This window comes from Magnolia sinica, chromosome 10 (assembly GCF_029962835.1).
Source record: "Magnolia sinica isolate HGM2019 chromosome 10, MsV1, whole genome shotgun sequence".
Classification (NCBI taxonomy): domain Eukaryota; kingdom Viridiplantae; phylum Streptophyta; class Magnoliopsida; order Magnoliales; family Magnoliaceae; genus Magnolia; species Magnolia sinica.
This window is the reverse complement of record NC_080582.1, coordinates 12,394,424-12,414,648: the sequence shown is the minus strand read 5'-3', so window position 1 is coordinate 12,414,648 and position 20,225 is coordinate 12,394,424. Positions and strand designations below refer to the sequence as shown.

The 20,225-nt window shown below is 38.0% G+C and overlaps 1 protein-coding gene across 3 annotated transcripts in view; it reads left to right on the top strand.

Annotated features, from left to right (window-relative positions):
* The first annotated feature begins 2,645 nt into the window (after positions 1–2,645).
* The window catches only part of LOC131257995 (inorganic pyrophosphatase TTM2-like), a 54,061-nt gene continuing 36,481 nt past the window's right edge, over positions 2,646–20,225 (top strand). For 2 of the 3 annotated variants that reach the window (XM_058259016.1, XM_058259014.1), the window contains exon 1: positions 19,001–19,145. The gene's annotated coding sequence lies outside the window, so the exon portion shown is untranslated. Of the gene's footprint in view, positions 2,769–19,000; positions 19,146–20,225 lie in introns of those variants that run through there. The other variant, XM_058259015.1, reaches the window with a different exon arrangement.

The following is a 20,225-nucleotide window of genomic DNA, read 5'->3' as shown; positions in this document are numbered from 1 at the left end:
TACATACATGACAAATAATCATGGCAAACATAAGTGCATAATATATACGTATACGGTACTTTATAAATACACCTAGAATACACAAATCTCAATATAGCACATGCATATCAGGAAAGCAATGTAAACATAACATTTGGCATGTGAAATCTCATCCATAGCAAGAATAAATCACTAACTGGGATTGAAAGCCTTGAAAACCATAACCTATACACTTAAAGTCCGCACCTTAAGCAAAGAATGAACCACCGAACCTGATTTAGACGTGTTGTCTTCGTCAACGGCGCTAGAATACCCTAAAATAAGGATAGAAATGAGATACAACAACACCAAGACTAATCTAAGCTCTAACACAGTTAGGGTTAGGTTAACTTACCCCAAAGGAACTCAGAATCGTCAGAGGAACGATTCAAAGTGAAGGTTCAAAGGTGAAGAAGAACAAGGAAGAAATCAAGATGATTCACCAACTTATCTCTCTCACTTTCTCTCTCTTTTCCACTCTCTTTCCAAGCTAGGGTTAGAGAAAATCGTATGGAAAAGAGGGCTAGGGTTTAAGGACTATAAATAGGCCTTTTCTTGATGAAAATAACCCTAGGGACAAGGTATACTTAGGTTATAACCAAAGTAAGCCTTTCTCGATCCAACGAAGCACTTCTGGTGGGCCTATAACCACGAAAGGTCGGACTTAAGCTCCTTGACCATGGATCTAGGTCAAGCTGAGTTTTCATACCGACCGGCTCTTCAGATCAGCCGTGGCGGACCACACTCAATTCAACGGTCACGGAATCTCGATCAGGTCCACAAGCACTAGGATATGCATGGGCCAACTATCCTGATCAGAGGGTGAAATTGGGTCAGAATCCAACGGTCAGATAGCTTAAAATCGTCGCGCAAGCGACACGACTCAGATTTCAATAAAAGCTTAATAAATTCCAACCGTTCTCACACTCTTCACTCCGAGCTCAAGCAAATCGACCCAGAACATCGGATCGACTTGATTTTCGAGGTGAAGATCAAGCCCAACTCGGTGACCGCAATAGCCTAAGATCATCGCCATCGGACTTTCGATGCGCGGTCCAGGTCCGATCCAGATCTTTCAAAAATTTCCCAGAATAACTGGATTTAGCGATGGATCCCAGATTTCAGAGTAACGTAGCGCTCACTAATCTACACGTTTAGAGCCATGCAGATACAATTTAAAGTGATTGATGCGGATTTCACAAGCAATCGAGTAAAGCGCTAATTACCCCAAAACAACTACTTAAGGAAAGATTAGCAAAGAAATTCCAAGGTCGTTACATCTCTCTCTCTCTCTCTCTCTCTCTCTCTCTCTTGATTAGATTATACCACATTTCTTTTTTCTTATAAAATGTGGGTTCCTTTGAAAAGGGTGTGATACAACCACCTATCAAGCCTGATGAGGAGCTGCATCCCTATTCATTTGGTCCATGCACATCACTCTCTCCAAAAGGTTAGTTAAACATCCACTATTTATAGAAAATATGGATCGAATAAATTGTGGGCTGATTGTCATTGGATGATATACCTAAAATTACAATAACTAAATTACTCTGTTCATTTGATTTTATCTCTTAACTTTGGATTTTTGATCATTTTATTCTTTATCATGAAAATTGATAGCAACCATGATCAGTTGATTAATTTAGAACATTATTTGAATGAAAACTCATTTGTAATTTCTATACTTTAATCAGATCCAACCCATGAGATAAATGAGTTGGGTTGGATCCTATCATGCCCATACCCTAATTATTAAATAAATGAGTTGACTATTATTAACCTGGACCGTACCTAGACAGGCCTAAATTTTATTTGTACATACATGCATCCGTAAATTTGACTAAGTCAGGTTCAGATCTCCCTTATTGGCACCTCAACCTGTACTAGAGACTTCCAATGAATCTGTACCAAATAACAAAAATCTTCAGTCTGAGTTGATGTTGCCTGAATGTGGGGCCCACCATTACATATGACTGGCATCCAATTAGCTAGATTGCTCCCCATAAAACCGGCCATAAATAAATAAGGCATATATATCTCATCATCAAGTACCAAAATCCATGGACAACCACCCAAAAACCTTCAAATCCACATGGTGGGCCACATGGTTAGATTTGTTTTATTAATGGTTAGATCCATTTTTATTAAATGTCCCATTTTTATGGTGGAGTGACCCTACCCAATAGGTTAGATGACATACATGCACTGTAGCCTGGACTACTAGCTGCATGCAAATCTAATAAACAGTTAATTACTCAAAGATAATGGTGTTGTTTCCTTATAGTTAGCTTTATATATGAAATAAATAAATAAATAAACCCTTGTGCAACTCATGTGAAAGGTCCTCTGGGAATGTTGTCATTTTCCATTCCATCAGCGGATGATGATGATGTGCCTGATTTTTTGCTAGGTCATCTTCATGGTGAGCCGAACCTTTTTGACCTTCTGGATGTCAAAAACCGCACGTCCACAATAATGCACGAGGTGGACCATAATCTAGTGGTACGGGTACTTGCATTGGATCTCTCTCTCTCTCTCTCTCTCTCTCTATATATATATATATATGTGTGTGTGTGTGTGTGTGTGTTATATATCTCAAAGATCATGAAAATGTTCAGATCAAGCTGGGCCGACAATCATGATCTGAGGTAGGTCTCATCATGCCGTGGACCGTTGCTTACCCATCAGACTTGCCATTGAGCGCAAATAGATTGCAAGAGGTGTCCAGTGCAGGAATTCCATTGATCATGGTATGTAGTTTTTTTTTTTTTTTTTAAATTTTTTCTCTGCATGGATGGGTTGTATATCTCCAATGATGATATGTGGACATACATACAGATTTATTCTCCAAGTTGGCCAATTTGTATCCATTGATTAAAATTGCGACGGATGAAAATGACCAAATTGTAGTATTTCGTAAGTATGCACTTGAATGTTTGTAAACAATCTTTGTATGTGAATTTTCATATATAGACAATGATTTTTATTTATTTATTTACTTTTGTTGATTTGTCAATTTTATAAAGCATCTTAGCTGGGCATGAGATGGGCTGCATCATAAGGATTAACTAGTGCAAAATTAGGCATTGAAGTTGTTAGTAAGGTATTCCATAACGGTGATGGTGGCCGCAACGGCTACCATCAATACTTTTACGATGTGGGCTATAATGGCTGTTATGGCTGTTACGGTCTCTCTTTAAAAAACTTTAAAAAACTTGTATTTGCCCCTTAATAGATTGTTACGGGACCATTATAGCTTTTACATGGGACACAATAGGCCATTATAGGGGCTATAACGGATTTTATGAGTCATTTTATCCGTAATAGCCATTACAACCTTTACGACCGCATAATGTGTAACTGTTGGCACCATGGTTGTTATAGTATAGGATGTGTACATGTATAGCTATACACACACACACACTATAAATAGCTATGTCAATGGATTCATGTATGTCAGTTAGGATTTCTATATTTTTCTATGATATTATGTATATTCATTCCATTTTTGGTGAAATACACGTTTCTTTGGATCAATAGTAGTAATTAGGTGGGCCACAGCCGTACGTACATTGACTAAAACCATTTTTTGTTCATTAATTTAGTCAGGTAGCCTACCTGACTAGTGGTCCATCATGGTTTTCTATACTGGATAGTTTATGACGTGGTTCTCCTTTAGCCAGGCCGGGATGATCTGCCCAAATAAATGGATGGCTGGGATGTGCAGCACAAATATGTAAGACGTTGGAACAAAAGAAAGGGTTGCATATGAAAGTAAACTTGCATAGTTGTATGTGAACATTTCTCTTTGGATTTTGTCACAATAATAATGCAATACACCAAAATTGGTCATTTTTTCATCTGAATGTAAACAGTTGCTGCATCTCTCTTCCTAACCGTCTATTTGCTGAGAAAACACTGAAAGGATGGGACTCAAAACCCTATTTTTTTTCCTTTGGGAATAGACCATTCATGGTGGGGCCCAACGAACCAATGGCCTGGATGGCTCAAACGATAGGCTATATTTGCACAAAATGAAGATCCTCCTTGTCTTAGGTTCTTTATTGTGGTGGTGTATATTCTCTAAAGTAGGTATGCTTTTCAGCTTTTCAAATAAAAAACAAAAATGTGTCCTTATCGATGGGCACCGTGCATCTCAAAATGGTCCACTTGATTGAGAGAGAGAGAGAGAGAGAGAGAGAGATTAGTCATCTGTTTCTAGTCAAAGAGGGAGGTTGGGCACATGCGTGTGGAGCCATCCACATCCATATGCAAGCACAACGTGCCAGTATGGCACATGCATGTGTTGTTCAAGCTTTCCATCCGATGTTTAGAACTTCTCGCCAAAATACATGGGAGTTGTACTTATCTGGTGGCAGGCAACGGTGCCCAAAAAACAGGGAAACGGATTGGCTACTCCCTTTGGCTGGGGGTCGGTTCTATGTGGGCCCCACCATGATGTATGTCTTTCATCCATGCCGTCCATCTATTTTTCTAGATCATTTTATGATACGAAACCAAAAAATATATATATCCCAATTTCAAGTGGCCACATTACAAGAAATAGTGTTGAATGAATGTCGACTTTTTGAGGGCCATAAAAGTTTTGGATCAAGCTGATCTTTGTTTTTCCCCTTCATCTGGGTCTGTATGACCTAATCAACAGATTGGATGTCAAATAAACAGTACAGTGGTCCTTAGGAGGATTTTAATAATGGATATCCAATCACTATTGTTTTCCTGTGGTGTGGTCCACATGAGATTTATATCCCTCTCATTTTTTGGATCAAGCCCTTAAATGATCTTTAAATATGGATGAACGGAATGGATGAAACACATACATCATGGTGGGGCCCACAGAGCACCAACCACCAGCCACCGGGCTAGTAGCAGGGGGAGTAGCCAATCCGTTTCAAAAAAGAATATTCTTTTCACAGCCATCCACTTGTTTTGGATACCGTACCACCTGAGCCAGGGGTGCAACTCGGGCAGAAAGGGCGGTTAAACAGAACCTGACCCAACTCCAAGAGGACCTAACCTACAACCTGACCCGACCTGAATTCCAGCCCAAGGTTTCCAACCTAAACCATAATTAATCCTTTATGGTCGACCCTAAACTGATGGAACCTGACTCAAAAACGTTTGGTCAATCTAACCCAACCTGAATTTGTTCAACCCAAACCAAATCTAATTCCTGACTTCAGGACCGGAACAACCATTATGTGAAAAAGTGCTTAATTCGATAGCTAGTGGCTGTCAAATTTAAACAACATTGAAAACTCAATTGCAAGAGTCATCTTTGTATCATCATCCATCTGCACATATTCAAACTCAAATGGTTTTGAATTTGTATTTATCCGAACATCTGTTGTAATATAATATCTATAAATAAAGATGGATTTGTGATGTCCAAGTCATTGAATTGATATCAATCAAGTGTAATTATAAATGAATAGCCTACTGCCCTCAGCCGCCAAATTCTTTATTTTACCTTTAAAAAACATTTGAAAAATGGAGCCTTAGGACTATGACTATGTACATGAGCCTGTATATGTAGAAAGCATATCCAGTTTCCACAAAACCATTCAATATACAATCAATTTTCATGAAACTATCAAATTTTTACAAACAAGCAAACAAACCAAAGTATAACAACTATGTCAAATGTAACTCATATATATATGACATATATATATGGATCCTAAGTCAATATCTGCAAACATCTCTTCAGGAGCAGCCGTGCCCTATAGCTCCTCATGAACATCAAAGATCTCCTCAACAACGACCTCAAAGTATTTTGGCTTTGAGGTGCCGGAGAACAATTCACAAGCAAACATTTTATTTTTCTAGTTGTTCTTTAAATGGCAACTATGATTACATGTAGGTGGGAAAGAAGAGGGTGTCGTTGTTTGCTCCATTTGAGTCTAGGAAATTGAGAAATCATGTCTAATTACCTATTAATAATTATTGCAATTAAGATAATCATTAACAATTAAAACATGTGTGTATTCTAATAATTAAAACATTTAATAAAATAAACTATAAGACAAAATTTCTTAAAATTCATACTTGATAAGAACTTAAACTCTGAGGATGGTTATGACATTGCATTCACCTTCGCCATCACTATAACCAATTTTTGAATAATATTCATCAACCTATTATCCATCTCATCAATAAGATCAGGAATATGAGTTGTATATTGCAGAGTAGTTGTCATGATACCCCCTCCCATGCCTCGTACATGGCCCTTTTTGTCTTTTCCACATACCTATGCAACACTATATTTATTAGAACAATGATTTGTATCAAATAAAAGTTAAAAAACTAATCTTATTTAGTACGCATGTACCATTGCCACAACATCATGTTGTATATCCCTTTGGCCAAAAGTGGGATCCACTGCAATGAGATTTTTTATTCGTATTTATAAAATTAAAAAATCATTAAAAATATAAATTTATAGTAATAAAAATGATGTAAATTAAATATATTTAAGAGCATTCACAATGGTATCAATTGACTGGGGAGTCGATGTGTTACCATTTGTTGGGTACGGAAGCGTCACCCAAACATGAATCAAACAAGCACAGAGAGAAAATTCGAGCATTCACATAAAAACACAATGATTTACGTGGAAAAGCCCTTGTGGGGAAAAATCACGACACTAAACGACAATCAATTTACCATGAATCAACGAATACAGGAGATAAACAACTTACACATTTGAAACTCTTGCTCCTACATGCGAATTCCCCTTCTAAAAACCCTGGCTTTCTCTAGCATAATCTTAAAATAACCATAATACCACAATTACCTAGTTTATATAATATGGTTACAAAATTAGAAACAAAACCGCGCACAAGTTCGACAACCTTCGATTAATCAACGCCACATATTTGATTCAACCAAATATGCTCAAAAGTATCCAAAGAGCTAATTAGATATTTCAAATTTATCTCAATCGATCAAGCCTCCATGCTCGATTGATCGAACATGTCCAAAATATATAGAGACCAAACATGGGAAAATGAGATTTTCTCGATCCGATCAAAGTTGGTATCGATCGATCAAAATCCCTGTTTCAGCATATAAATTTTATTTTATTTTTTCAACATACATTGAAAGCACTATTTTCAACAATATCTACTGTGACTTCAATCTTAAATCTTCATTGTTCCAAGCTAATAACACTATCTCTATTCTTCATCATAGCTTAATCATCGCTTAAAGTGTACACTTCGTCTTCATTCATCCTTTAACAAGTACAGAGAAGTCGAGATGCAAAATCACAGAGTTTAGTCATAAAAAATCAGAGAGTTTAGTTATAACACAAACAAAGAGTTCAATTATACCACAATAAAAAAAAATCAATTATAACAAATCACATAGTTTAATTTTAAGTATAAGGTTTGTAGTTATTACTTGAAATTTAGTGTGGGGTATGTAGTTATTACTTGAAATTAAAAATTCTTGTAAAATGTCCTCAAGACCGTCTTCAGTTATAGAAAATCACAGAGTTCAGTAATAGCACAACCAAAGAGTTCAATTATAACAGAATTAAAGAATTCAGTTATAATAATTCACCAAATTTAGTTTTAAGTGTGGGGTATATAGTTATTATTTGAAATTTAGTGTGGGGTCTGAAATTGAAATTTTTTGTAGAAAGTCCTTAAGCCCAACTTCAGTTATAAGAAATCAAAGAGTTTAGTTATAACACAATCAAAGAATTCAATTATAATACAATCACAGAGTCACATGGTGCAAACAAGCCCCAAATACAATTCCATACCACTTAATCACATAGTCCAAACAATCTCCAAATACAATTCTATACCATTTAATCTCGCGGTCCAAACAATCTCCAAATGTAATTCTATTCCATTTAATCCCGCAATCCAAACAATCCCCAAATAAGCTAGTAAAATGGACGGACAGAGTGGATAAAATGTATGTTTCATAGTGGGGCCCACATAGCTTTTCTAGTGGCCCACTAAGCCGGATCTGGGATTGAAATCCCTAATTAGTGATTTCGACTTCAAAGAGAAGAAGAAGAGAAGCGGAGAGAAATATACCTCTTTGCTTCTGCACCCCTTCTGTTGCCGCTGCTCCCACTTGCCCAACAACTATATATATATATATATATATATATATATATATATATATATATATACTAAATTCGACCGCCGGGGGGGGGGGGGGGGGGTTGAATAAATTTGAAGGCTTCAGGCCATCGAATTTAATGTATTTTTCTAGTCAAATTTTTGGCGTTTTCACATAGTGAACTCAACCCAAATAACCAGAACTCAAGTTGGGTCAGTTTGGTTCGAGTTGACAAAAACACAAGTTGTAGGCCTAACCTAAGGTATGAACACTACTACATTTACATGCTATAAAATATAAATAGTGTGGCTCAACTGCTGGAATGCTTGGATTTTACACACACCTGCCTTATCCATATGTGTGGGCAAGCGCATTGGGCCGACTTGTGCATGGGGCTTGAAGAGTTCACAAGATGGGGCTCACTTAATTCTACCTTGTTACCCAAATGGCAAGAAAGATAAACCCCTAGTCCAAACAACTTAAGGGGTTGTTTGATACCCTTGAATTGGTGTGAATTGGAATCCAAATCATAATGACCATGTAATCCTCTGTTGTATTTGACATAATAATTGAAATCTATATAAATTTAAAATTTATGTTTGGCAAAATATAATTGGAATGCATTGAAATTCTATAGTATATTTACACAAATTTGAATTTGATTAAGCAAATAAGCTTTAATGCCCTGAATTAGTATACATATATGAATTTGACATAATGATTGCAATAAGCCCATCAAAATATATACTTTGACTAAAAAATGAGAAAATTTTGAGCCTCAGGTGGGTTACAAATGTAAAGTCTCACGTATATGGCCAATGCTTGGACTATTTGAATCATTATATCAGTGTGATTTTAATGATGCGACTGATAATTTATCAGTCTGGGAGCGTCATCAGCATGTCACATCTAAGGTAGATTGGTAGCTGAGGGATGCCTTTGTTACTTGGGTGACTCTCTACTTTTAGAAAGAAAGCTATCTTTTCATTTATCAGCAATTTACACCATTTGGAAGTGGATTGCATCCTATCCCTTCCTTTTCTGATATCACGTTATGGCATGAGCTCAAAAATGAGACAGATTCAACGTTTCAATGGACCACACATGACTCTTGCATTTAATGTTTTGTGCATTTAATGCAACCCATCCTTACTATTTGGTGTTGTCCATTTGAGCGTTGGATCTGCTCTTTTTTTTGGCTCATATGTTAACATGATTAGAGTAAAGGGATGGACTATACATCATGGTGGGCCTCAACATAGATCTAGTCAGTCTTTAATCCTCTTTCACTGTAAAATATAATGATTTCAAAATACATCAAAAATCAACTTTTCATTTACCACCAATTCACCCTTACCAAACGACAACACACACCAAAGTTTTAGAATGCAACACAGGGCTAAAGGCATGCCTAGCCCTGCAATGTAGTGAGTACAAACAAACATACATGGATAATGTATATGCATCTAGACTCATCCTATTATAATATTGTATTTCAGGTTTTGTGCTAGGCCAGGTTGGATCATCTAGCACAACTAGAGGTTCAGGTTAACTCGAACCCAACTAATCCAGTCCAAGTTGGGGCCGCTTAATCAGGTCTGGCTGTCAAGGTCCTCGGGACAGGTTTGGGTTGGGAATACTAGCATGTATTTGGGTGGGGTCCGGTAAGGTTGAGTTGGATCTAGAGGACATTGGGTTGATCTTCTTGAATTGACCCTCAACCCGATCCAACCTGCCTGAATTGCACCCCTAAGCACAAACCATTGATAAGCTATATGGGTGGGCTGGCCTGGTAGGGTTTGATCTGATCGCAACCCATTTACATAAACCAGCCACAAATTTTAACCCTATGTAGTTTGTTGATGGGTTATGCTCGATGACTAACCCAACTCGACCTAAAACCCAAAACAAATTGATAGAAGATGAAGGTGGATGCATACAGCGTATGTTCCATGTACGCACTAATTGCATAGGCCCTACACCAAAATCACTAAGTTACTTAAATCGCTTATGCAACTAGTGCGTACACAAAACATACGCTGTATGCATCCACCTTCATCTTCTATCGATTTGTTTTAGGTTTTAGGCCGAGTCAGGTTAGTCATCAAGCACAACCCATTGACAAACTATATAGCGGGCATGTTGGGTAGGATTCAACCTAATCGAATCTGTTTATGCAAATGGGTCACATCCTTTGACCCTTCCCAACTAATGATTACATACAAACATATATCTTGTGTATGCATTTATATATGCTCATCTTCTATTGATTTGTTTTGGGTTTTTGGCCGGGTACATCAGGTCATCCAACACTACCTATTGATAACCTATATGGGTGGGCCAGCTGGGTTGGGTAGGGTTTAACTTGAACCCAAACCTTTTTAAATAAACAAGCCACATTTTCTAATGTCACCCAACAAGGAGCACATATAAACATATATACATAATGTGTATGTATCTATTCTTATCTTCTATTAATTCATTTTGAATTTTAAACTGGACCTAGCACAACCGTTGTTAAGCTATATGTGCAGGTCAAGTTCCGTGGGATTTTGAGCCAACCCATTTACTTAAACAGCCCCATCTTTTAACTGTGCCTAACTAGTGAGTAGATACAAACACACATTATCATAGGTATGTATCAACGAGAATACGTTGATCTTCTATTGATTTGTTTTAGGTTTTAGGCTGGTTAGGGTCGAGTCGGGTCATCTAGCACCACACATTGACAAGCTATATGGGTGGGCCAGGTTTTTGGCCTGAACTGAACCTTTTTACTTATTCCGGTCACATCTTTTAATCTGCTTAGCTAGGAAGTACCTACAAACATACATGCATCATGTATATCTATATTTATCTTATATTGATTTGTTTGGGGTCGTAGGATGGGTTGGAGTTGGTGATATAGCATAGATGATTGATGCACAACATGGTTGGACGGTTGGACCAGGTCGTGTGCGGCATAAGGCTGAGCCCGACTCATTTACTTAAATGGGCCACATTGTTTGATCCAAGACCAACATATATAGCTTGGCCCAAACCCATCTCAGTATTGGGTCAATCAAGCTGGTTGACCTGTCCCAATCCATTGACAACCCTATATTCAATGGTCGAAAGTTTCTAGAAGTAATTATAGCAATGTGACTTTCTTTGTTCGCTTGTCATACCTAAAGAGACGGGTTGTATCCAGCAAAGTGGCAAATGCACCCCGTCCATCGTCGATAAAAAAGTATTATATTCACCTCACAAGCTAAAAATCCTCTGTGAAAACGGTAAAATAGACATTTTATATTTTAAAATATTACTTTCTCATTGTGGGTCCCATGAAAGAAAAACCGACATGATGCTTTTTCACCTGCGCTAGATCCAACATGTCTAATCCTAAGCCTTGCTGGATGCGATCTGCTTTCTGTCTAGCACCAATGAAAAGGTATCAAGTGCGTGTGAGTAATACGAATGTACTTTGAAAAGGGTAAAATGGTAATTTCAAATAAAAAGGCTATATATATATATATATATATATATATATACACACACACTTGGCTGTGGGTCTCATGCATTAGACATGAGTGCTGGATGGAGTCCGTCCATCCCCTATTGGATGCAATCCACGTCACCTAAAAGAAAAATGCACAACCATCCAAGTCAAGATTGCAAACCGAGTGTTTGCCGCAAATCACTAGACTGTTGAGCTCATCAGTGGTACACGTGGCATACATCCATGCTAATCTCAGACCGTCCAAATCATGGATTGCACTTTGCCTTGGTCATCTCTCAAAGATCTCATTGATTGGACCAGATTTTTAAGGGAAGCGTATTGACGTACTGAGCAACTCAGTACGCTTACAAACTCCATGGGACCCACCGTTACTTATATATGCCATCCACTCCTTACATCCATTTTAACATGTAATTTGAAGGCTTAAACCCAAGAATGAAGTGTATCCAAAGCTCAAGTGGGCCACACCACAGGAAAAAGTGTGAATTGAATGTCAATGGTTGAAAATATCTTGGGATTTACATAAGTTTTGGATCAATCTGATATTTGTGTTTTCCCTTCATCCATATCTATGTGATCATATTAACAATTTGGATGACAAATAAACATCACTCTGGACCCTAAAAAGGTTTCAAGGGTGGAAATTAGTATTCCCAATATTCCCTGTTCTATAGTTTACTTAAGCATTGGAAATTATTCAATTTTGGTCTCAATCATTAAATGCGCTGTAAAAGCAGATGGACGGCGTCGATAGATCACATCCATTCACAGTGGGCCAACGGAGTTTACTCAAGACGATAAAAGCGTACTGAGTAACTAAATACACAATCTGATTTCATTTTTAAGAGAGTTTGATTTGTGTGATTTCCAAGTTATCCTCCATCCATAAGGATATGATTTGAACGGTCCAGGTCAATATGATTTTAAGTTTATGCTCCATCTTAGGGATATGAATCTTGCCTTCCTAAATTAAAGAAGCATAATCAATCCTAATACCAAAGGTAATCAAAACCACTAATACCATGGGATAAAATTAATGCCATGCTTTGTTGATAATATACCCACCATCATTTGAAATTACTGAGAATTACACACGTGTTATATCTAAACCGTTTATTTGTTTTGTAACTTCATTTTATGGCATGGGCCTAAAAATTAGGTGGATCCAAAACTTATGTGGCCCCAAAGAAATTTTCAATGGTAAGTATTCAATCCCTATTGCTTTCTATGGTGGGGTCCACTTGAGCTTTAGATTTACCTGATTTTTTGGCCCATGCTTTAAAATAATCTCGAAAAATGGGTGGACAGTGTGGATATAGCCCACACATCATGGTGGGACCTACACAACTTGCTAAACATTGAGTGAAATGGGCACAAGATCCAATGCAATTCCATTTAATGTAATTCCAAGCTTTCCCATTCTTCTCAAACATGGAGTGGAATGGGCACAGGATTCAAAAAACATAATTATTACCCATGGCAGCCTGTTGCCATGGGATAAGATTAATGCCCTGCTTTGTTGATAATACGGTAGTACATTGAATGGATATACCACCATCATTTAAAATTATTTAGAATAACACACATGTGTCATATCTAAATTGTTCATTTGTTTTGTAGCCTCATTTTATGGCATTGAGGTCACAAAGAAGTTTTTAATGGTAAGTATTCAATCCCTGTTGCTTTCTATGGTGGGGTCCACTTGAGCAATAGATTTACCTGATTTTTTGGCCCATGCTCTAAAATAATCTCAATAAATGGGTGGACGGTGTGGATATAGCCTGCACGTCATGGTGAGACCTACAACAACTTGCTAACATTGAGTGAAATTGGCATGGGACCCAATGCAATTCTATTTAATGTAACTCCGAGCTTTTCCAGTCTTCCCAAACGTGGAGTGGAATTTGGCGCAGGACCGGATGAATCCCATCCCACCTAATCCCTTCTAATCACACCGCCCAAACAGACCCTAAATGATAAGTATAGAATCATCCAAGTCAAAGACTCTATACCAAATCAAACGTTTCCTTACGGAATGCGTTTGCCACAAATTAGACTGTTGTAGCTCATCAGTATTCCACTCGGCATACATCCATGCTGATCTCAAACCGTCCAAATCATGGACACCTCTATGACTGGATCATCTCTCAAAAATCTCATTGACTAGACTATACTGTTAAGAGAGTTTGATTTGTGTGATTTCCTAGTCATGCTCCGTCCATAGGGATATGATTTGAATGGTCCAGATCAATTGATTTGTGTGATTTCCTAGTTATGCTCCATCCATGGGGATATGATTTGATTTGCCCAGATCAATTGATTTGTGTGATTTCCTAGTTATGCTCCATCCATAGCGATATGATTTGAATGGTCCAGATCAGTTGTTTTGCGTGATTTCCTTGTTTTGCTCCATCCATAAGGATATGATTTGAATGGTCCGGGCTAATATGATTTCTAGGCTATGTTACCTAAAACTTTCATTTTTGCCTTGCTAAAAAAGAAAAGAAGAAAAAGTATATGCATCAATTCCTAATATCCAATGGTAATCAGTGACTTATGAAAGGTAAAGAATCATATAAGTCAAGATTCCAAACCAAATCAAACGTACCCTTATAATATGCATTTGTCACAAATTAGTAGACTGTTGCAGGTCATCAATATTACATGTAGCATACATCCATGCCAATCTTGACCGTTCAAATCATGGTTTCCACTATAGTTGGATCATCTCTCAAAAATCTCATTGACCGGCCAGATTATTGAGAGAGTTTGATTTAGACAGCCGAGATCCATATGATTTCAAGGTTATGCTTCATCATAGAGATGTGATTCTTGCCTTCCCAAAAAATTAAAATTACATGCATCCATTCCTAATATCCAAAGGTAAACAATCACCTAAAAAAACTACAGAAGCATAGAGTCAAGACTCCAAACCAAATCAAACCCTCCCGATACATTATGCATTTGTCACAAATTACCATACTATTAAGCATCCACACTATTCTCAGACCGTCCAAATCACCGATCCCACCATGTCTGGATCTAAAGCTGTACACGAGTTGAACTGAGTTAAGCTTGGTACAGCTTGACTTAGCTCGGCCAGCCCAATGCTAACCCTAGCTCGAATTCAGCTTAACTCAGTCCTTGGCCTGACTTGTCAACTCAACTCAGCTTAGTTAGCAGCTCAGGCTAGTTCGAGCTTGTGTGGCATTTTTTAGAAATACATGGAGTGCACTTTCAATTTCTCACAGTATACAAAACAATAACTGTAGTTTACAAGTATTTAATCAAACACTCGATAGACAACATCAAAATCAAAATTCGAGGATAGTTTTATCATGTAAAGGTTTTTTTTTTTTTGGTAGTGATTTATTTTGTATCCATACATTCCTTGCCACTAGTCGATCTTGCGAAGGATGTATGCACCCAAAACAACGCCTCGTTGAGTCATTTCATCAAACACCTGGTGAGCAACGTCAATATCAAAATAACCAAGTCATCGAACTGATTTGATCTGAGTTCGATTCGAGTTAAGGTTCGATATGAGTCGATTTGATCTCGGACAAGCTCGAACTCTGCCCGAAACTTTTTCAAGCACCAAAAATCAGCTCTATTCAGCCTAAACTCAGTTTCGACCTGAGTTGAATTGAGCTTTTTCAAGTCAAGTCAAGCGCGTTAACCAAGCTAAATCAGTTCATGTATAGCTTTAGCAGGATCATTTCTCAAAAAATCTCATTTATCATAGCAAATTGTTAAAACAGTTTGATTTGTGTGACTTTCAAGTTATGCTCCATCCATAGGGGTATGATTTGAACAGTCAACAAGATTGATATGATTTACAAGTTATGCTCCATCTATAGGGATATGATTCTTACCTTCCAAGATTTTTTAATCATGGCTTCTTAATCTCTCAAAAAATCTCATTGATGGAATCCGATTGTTAAGAGAGTTTGATTTGTGATGATTTTCAGGTTATGCTCATACAACTTGGACGGTCAAGATCGATATAATTTTTATTTATGCTCCATTCATATAGGGATATGATTCTTGCCTTCCTATAACTAAATAATAATAATACACGTCACCGTTCCTAATATAAAAAATTAATAACTCACCTACAAACCAGCATAGACCCATCTAAGTCAAGTCAATACTCCAAACCAAATCAATCCCCCTCCTTACAATGTTTGTTTGTGGCAAGTCATTATATTGGTGGAGCTCATCAGTGGTACTTGTGGTATACATCCATGCCAATCTCAAACCGTCCAAATCATAGATCCACATCCATGCTAATCTCAGACTGTCCAAATCATAGATCCCACTGTGGCTAGATCATCTCTGAAAAACCTCCTTCATAAGGATATGATTCTTACCTTCCTAAATATTTCACGGGTCGATTCCTAATATCAAGAGGTAATCCATCACCTAAAAGTGTATGGAACCATCTAAGTCAAGACTCCAAGTCTCCAACCAAACCAAACCCTCTCCTTACAATGTGTGTTTGTCGTAAATCGCTATACTATTGCAGCTCATCAGTGGCACATGTGGCATATATCAACACCAATTTCAGACCGTTCAAATCATGAATCCAACTATGGTTGGATCATCTTTCAAAAATCTTATTGATTGGACCAAATTGTTAAGAGAGTAAATGGTCCATGGAGATAAGATTTGGACGGTGAATATTGGCAAGCATGCATATAAAGGCCGATACACATGCGTATAAAGGCGGATACACTGAGCGAGGATCTGCATTGTTGATATGGAAAAGTGTGCTCAAAGGCCAGCATCCACCCCGTTGATATGCAAAATAAATAGACAGTTTGCTGTCAATTTATAGATTGAGACTTTTGATTCAAATGGGACGTATTTTCTTCCTAGCTGTCTATTTTTAAGTCATTGATACAAAGGTTAACATAGTTCAATGTTAAGGTCTTCTAAGGAACCTCCATAATTTGTAGATTGAGACTTTTGATTCAAATGGGACGTATTTTTTTCTTAGCTATCTATTTTTAAGTCATTGATACAAGGGTTAACATACTTCAATGTTAAGGTCTTCTAAGGAACCTCCATAATTTGTAGATTGAGACTTTTGATTCAAATGCGACCTATATTTCTTCTTAGCTGTGTATTTTTAAGTCAAGGTCTTCTAGGGAACCTCCATAATTTGTAGATTGAGACTTTTGATTTAAATGTGACTTATATTTCTTCTTAACTGTCTATTTTTAAGTCAAGGTCTTCTAGGGAACCTCCATAATTTGTAAATTGAGACTTTTGATTTAAATGCGACGTATATTTCTTCTTAGCTGTCTATTTTTAAGTCATTAGTACGAGGGTTAACATAGTTCAATGTTAAGGTCTTCTAGGGAACCTCCATTCATGGTGGTGGGCCATTAATCAACGATGTGGATCGCCAATACAGGCGTGTAGAGCAGCACACATACATTCGCAGTCACACATGCAAACGTGAAACGTGTGTATGAGAACTAAATCTACGGTTTTGAAAATTTTCTAGCCATTCATTTATTTAAATATGCTGTGGTCCACTTAAGAAATCCAATGATCTGATTTATATGTCATAGATGTAAACAGTGTACCTCTCCTGAAGGAAAGCTCATAATCAGACACGTGCCACAAGGACACGTATGGACGTTTCCGGCTCTCACACACGTGTGGAATTAGCAACCTCCCTACTCTGACATATTACCATAAGATACATCGGGAGTCTTGGCCGTTGGATTTAGGCCTTTTTCAATTGAAAAAAATGGATGGATGAAATCCAAAAGAACTCCGTGTGATCGTTCATATTCAAAGCAAAGAAGCCACATTATCAATGGGTAGGAATAAATCAGTCAGAGATTTATTTGTAGTATTTCCACTATAAAAAGCGAGTCTTATCATATAGACGGTTTGGATCATCGGAAGATTATCAAAATTCAAAGGATAAAGTCCCGATATATCGTTCTGTAGTACATCGAGATGTACCCGACCCAACCTCATCCCCGACCCGTTGTTCACGTAATTCCTCCACAGTAATTACCAATGATATGATCTCGACCGTTGGAAAGCTATAATTGAGGCCCCTTTACAGATCCAGGCCATTGTTCTACTGGCCCATCGTTGATAGACCTTGATCCAAAGTCTACTTGATGGAAAAGTCCTAACCTTCTCCTTTTTGCAGCTTTCTGATAGACAGCTTAAGACAGAAGCACGGCAACGGTCCACATTCGATTAAAAGGTGCAACATTAGTGGCTAAGATATTCTAATTTGACGGATCTTAGCAAATCCCATCGATAGTGAGATAAAACATGAAACAGATTAATGGTCTGGATCAATGAATAAGTGGGTCCCACTAGCACAAACAATCACGAATGCTGTGCACATCCTCGGGTCGAGGATCCTATAACTCCAACGAACGTCATGTTGCGAGTATGGTGACTGACTACGAGATTACAACTGACTCCCGTGATAGTTGATCACTATTTCTAAAATAGTGGTGATTCATGCTCCTCAGACGTTACATATTTAACGGGTATCCGGACCATCCAAACTATGAGCCACGTAGTTGAAGGAACCCTTCTCGAGTCTTACATTGATTGAGTAATCTCATCCGTTCAATTCTTTCATATCAGATAAAAAATTGTTAATAGAGAAATAAGTTAAAAATTACGGTGCATCTAGACGAATACTATCATCTACTGAGTGTGATTTCTGTTTCAGATATTTGGACCGTCTATATTTTTGTACTGCCATTCCATGTAATGGGCGAATAATCACCGCTCTTTTTTAAAATGGTGGTAAACTAGCCTCAGAGAGTCTCGGAAGCGGTACATTTGGACGCGGGTTTCCGTAACACCTGTCACACCGAGTTCTTGTAAGACAAAGCTCTGTGGGGCCCACGAGATGTCCGTATACAATCCACTCCGTCCATCTAATTATCCAGATCATGTTAGAATGAAAGGACAAAAATGAGGTAGATCCAAGCTCAAGAGGGACACACCATAATTATCAGAGGTGATTGAACGGTCACGATTGACGATTTATTGTGGCCCATATTAGTTCTGGGTCAGAATGAAATTTATCTTTTCTTTCCATCTAGGTATTGATCACCTTATGAACGGTTCAGATGGCATAAAAAATCACGGTGAGGTCCAGAAATGTTTCAGTTGTGGGTCTCTCCATAACCATTGTTTACTGTGGTGTGGTCCCCTAAAGTCATGAATCTTCCTAAAATTTTGGAATTAATCCTAACATGGGCTGAAAAAAATGATGGACGGAGTGGATTCACACGGTCATATGGCGGGGCCCACCGAACCTTGGGCTACAGTAACTCCCTGTTACTTGGGTCCTGTATCTTATTTCTTCCAGCACCATTCCACTCTGAGGAGAGAGGTATTTACAGGAATCTTCGACCCCCAAAAAATACCAAAACGCCCCATCTTTCTCCCTTTTGAGAATAGACAACAACCCCAAAAAGGACTGAGAAAAACCTATATAATCACACCCACCAATCTCACCAGAGAGGTATCTCTCTCTCTCTCTCTCTCTCTCTCCTTTGTATGTATTTGTATTTTTGTGGGGTATTTGTATTTTTCATTCTTTGATTCAAATAACTGATCAAGCGAATAGAATCTCATTAGTATATGTTTTTCCAGATAAAATCCCATGTTTTCCTATCTGGGTTTTTGGTACTTTCTTCATTGAAGCTCATATCTCTGGTTTCTATGGATTTAAAAAGGAAAAAAAAAATGAAATTTTATTGAATGGTTTGATATGGGTTTTGTTGGATTGAAGTTTGTTATATCCAGCACCGATATGAGGTCCCAAGTGCGTCCACACAATGCGTTTTCCTGTGATCCAAGCTGTTGTTAGGCAGGTTATGACGTGTGGATTCTCTGGATCAAGAATTGGGTGGGACCGTTCATCAGGCGGGGCCACAATGTGGCTAACAAAATGGATGGTGGAGAAAAATTAGCAAAATTTCCACATTGATTGTACTGGTGTAGCCCCATCTGCTGAGTGGATTGGCCTCGTTGTTGGTCGATGCCAACCGCATGCTGTGGCCTACCTGATGAATGGTTTGGATCTTGCGAATTTGCACCACATTGGTGTGTGGGGACTGGCCTATAAATGCATGATGGATTTGCAAGACTCTATTAGACACAGTTAAATCTTTTTTCTCCGTACATGTTTTCTTTGGTGAGTGTGTGGGGGCTGGCCTATAAATACATGTTTTTGTTTTTTTGAAGTATGCAGCATTGCATTTATACACATTTAAAGAACAAACCAATGGCATGAGTTTTGACAAAAAAGCTGTGATACTCAACTCATTGATGATAATTCGGAATCATTTATGTAAATGGAAACCTGGCATGTATTTTGACAACCAAACCTTGCATCAGGTGGGCCCCACGTCTAAATGACATGGCTCAAAATTCAGGCCGGTCCACTGATCAGGTGGGCCACATGTGTATGTCCAATGTGGGACTTCTGCAAATTTTCTTAATTCATACATGCGTGGCCCATCTAATCAATTGACCTTCTTCACTTTGGGCCTGCTCGTCTACACAATGGGGCCTACATGCATTTGAGGCAAATTTCATC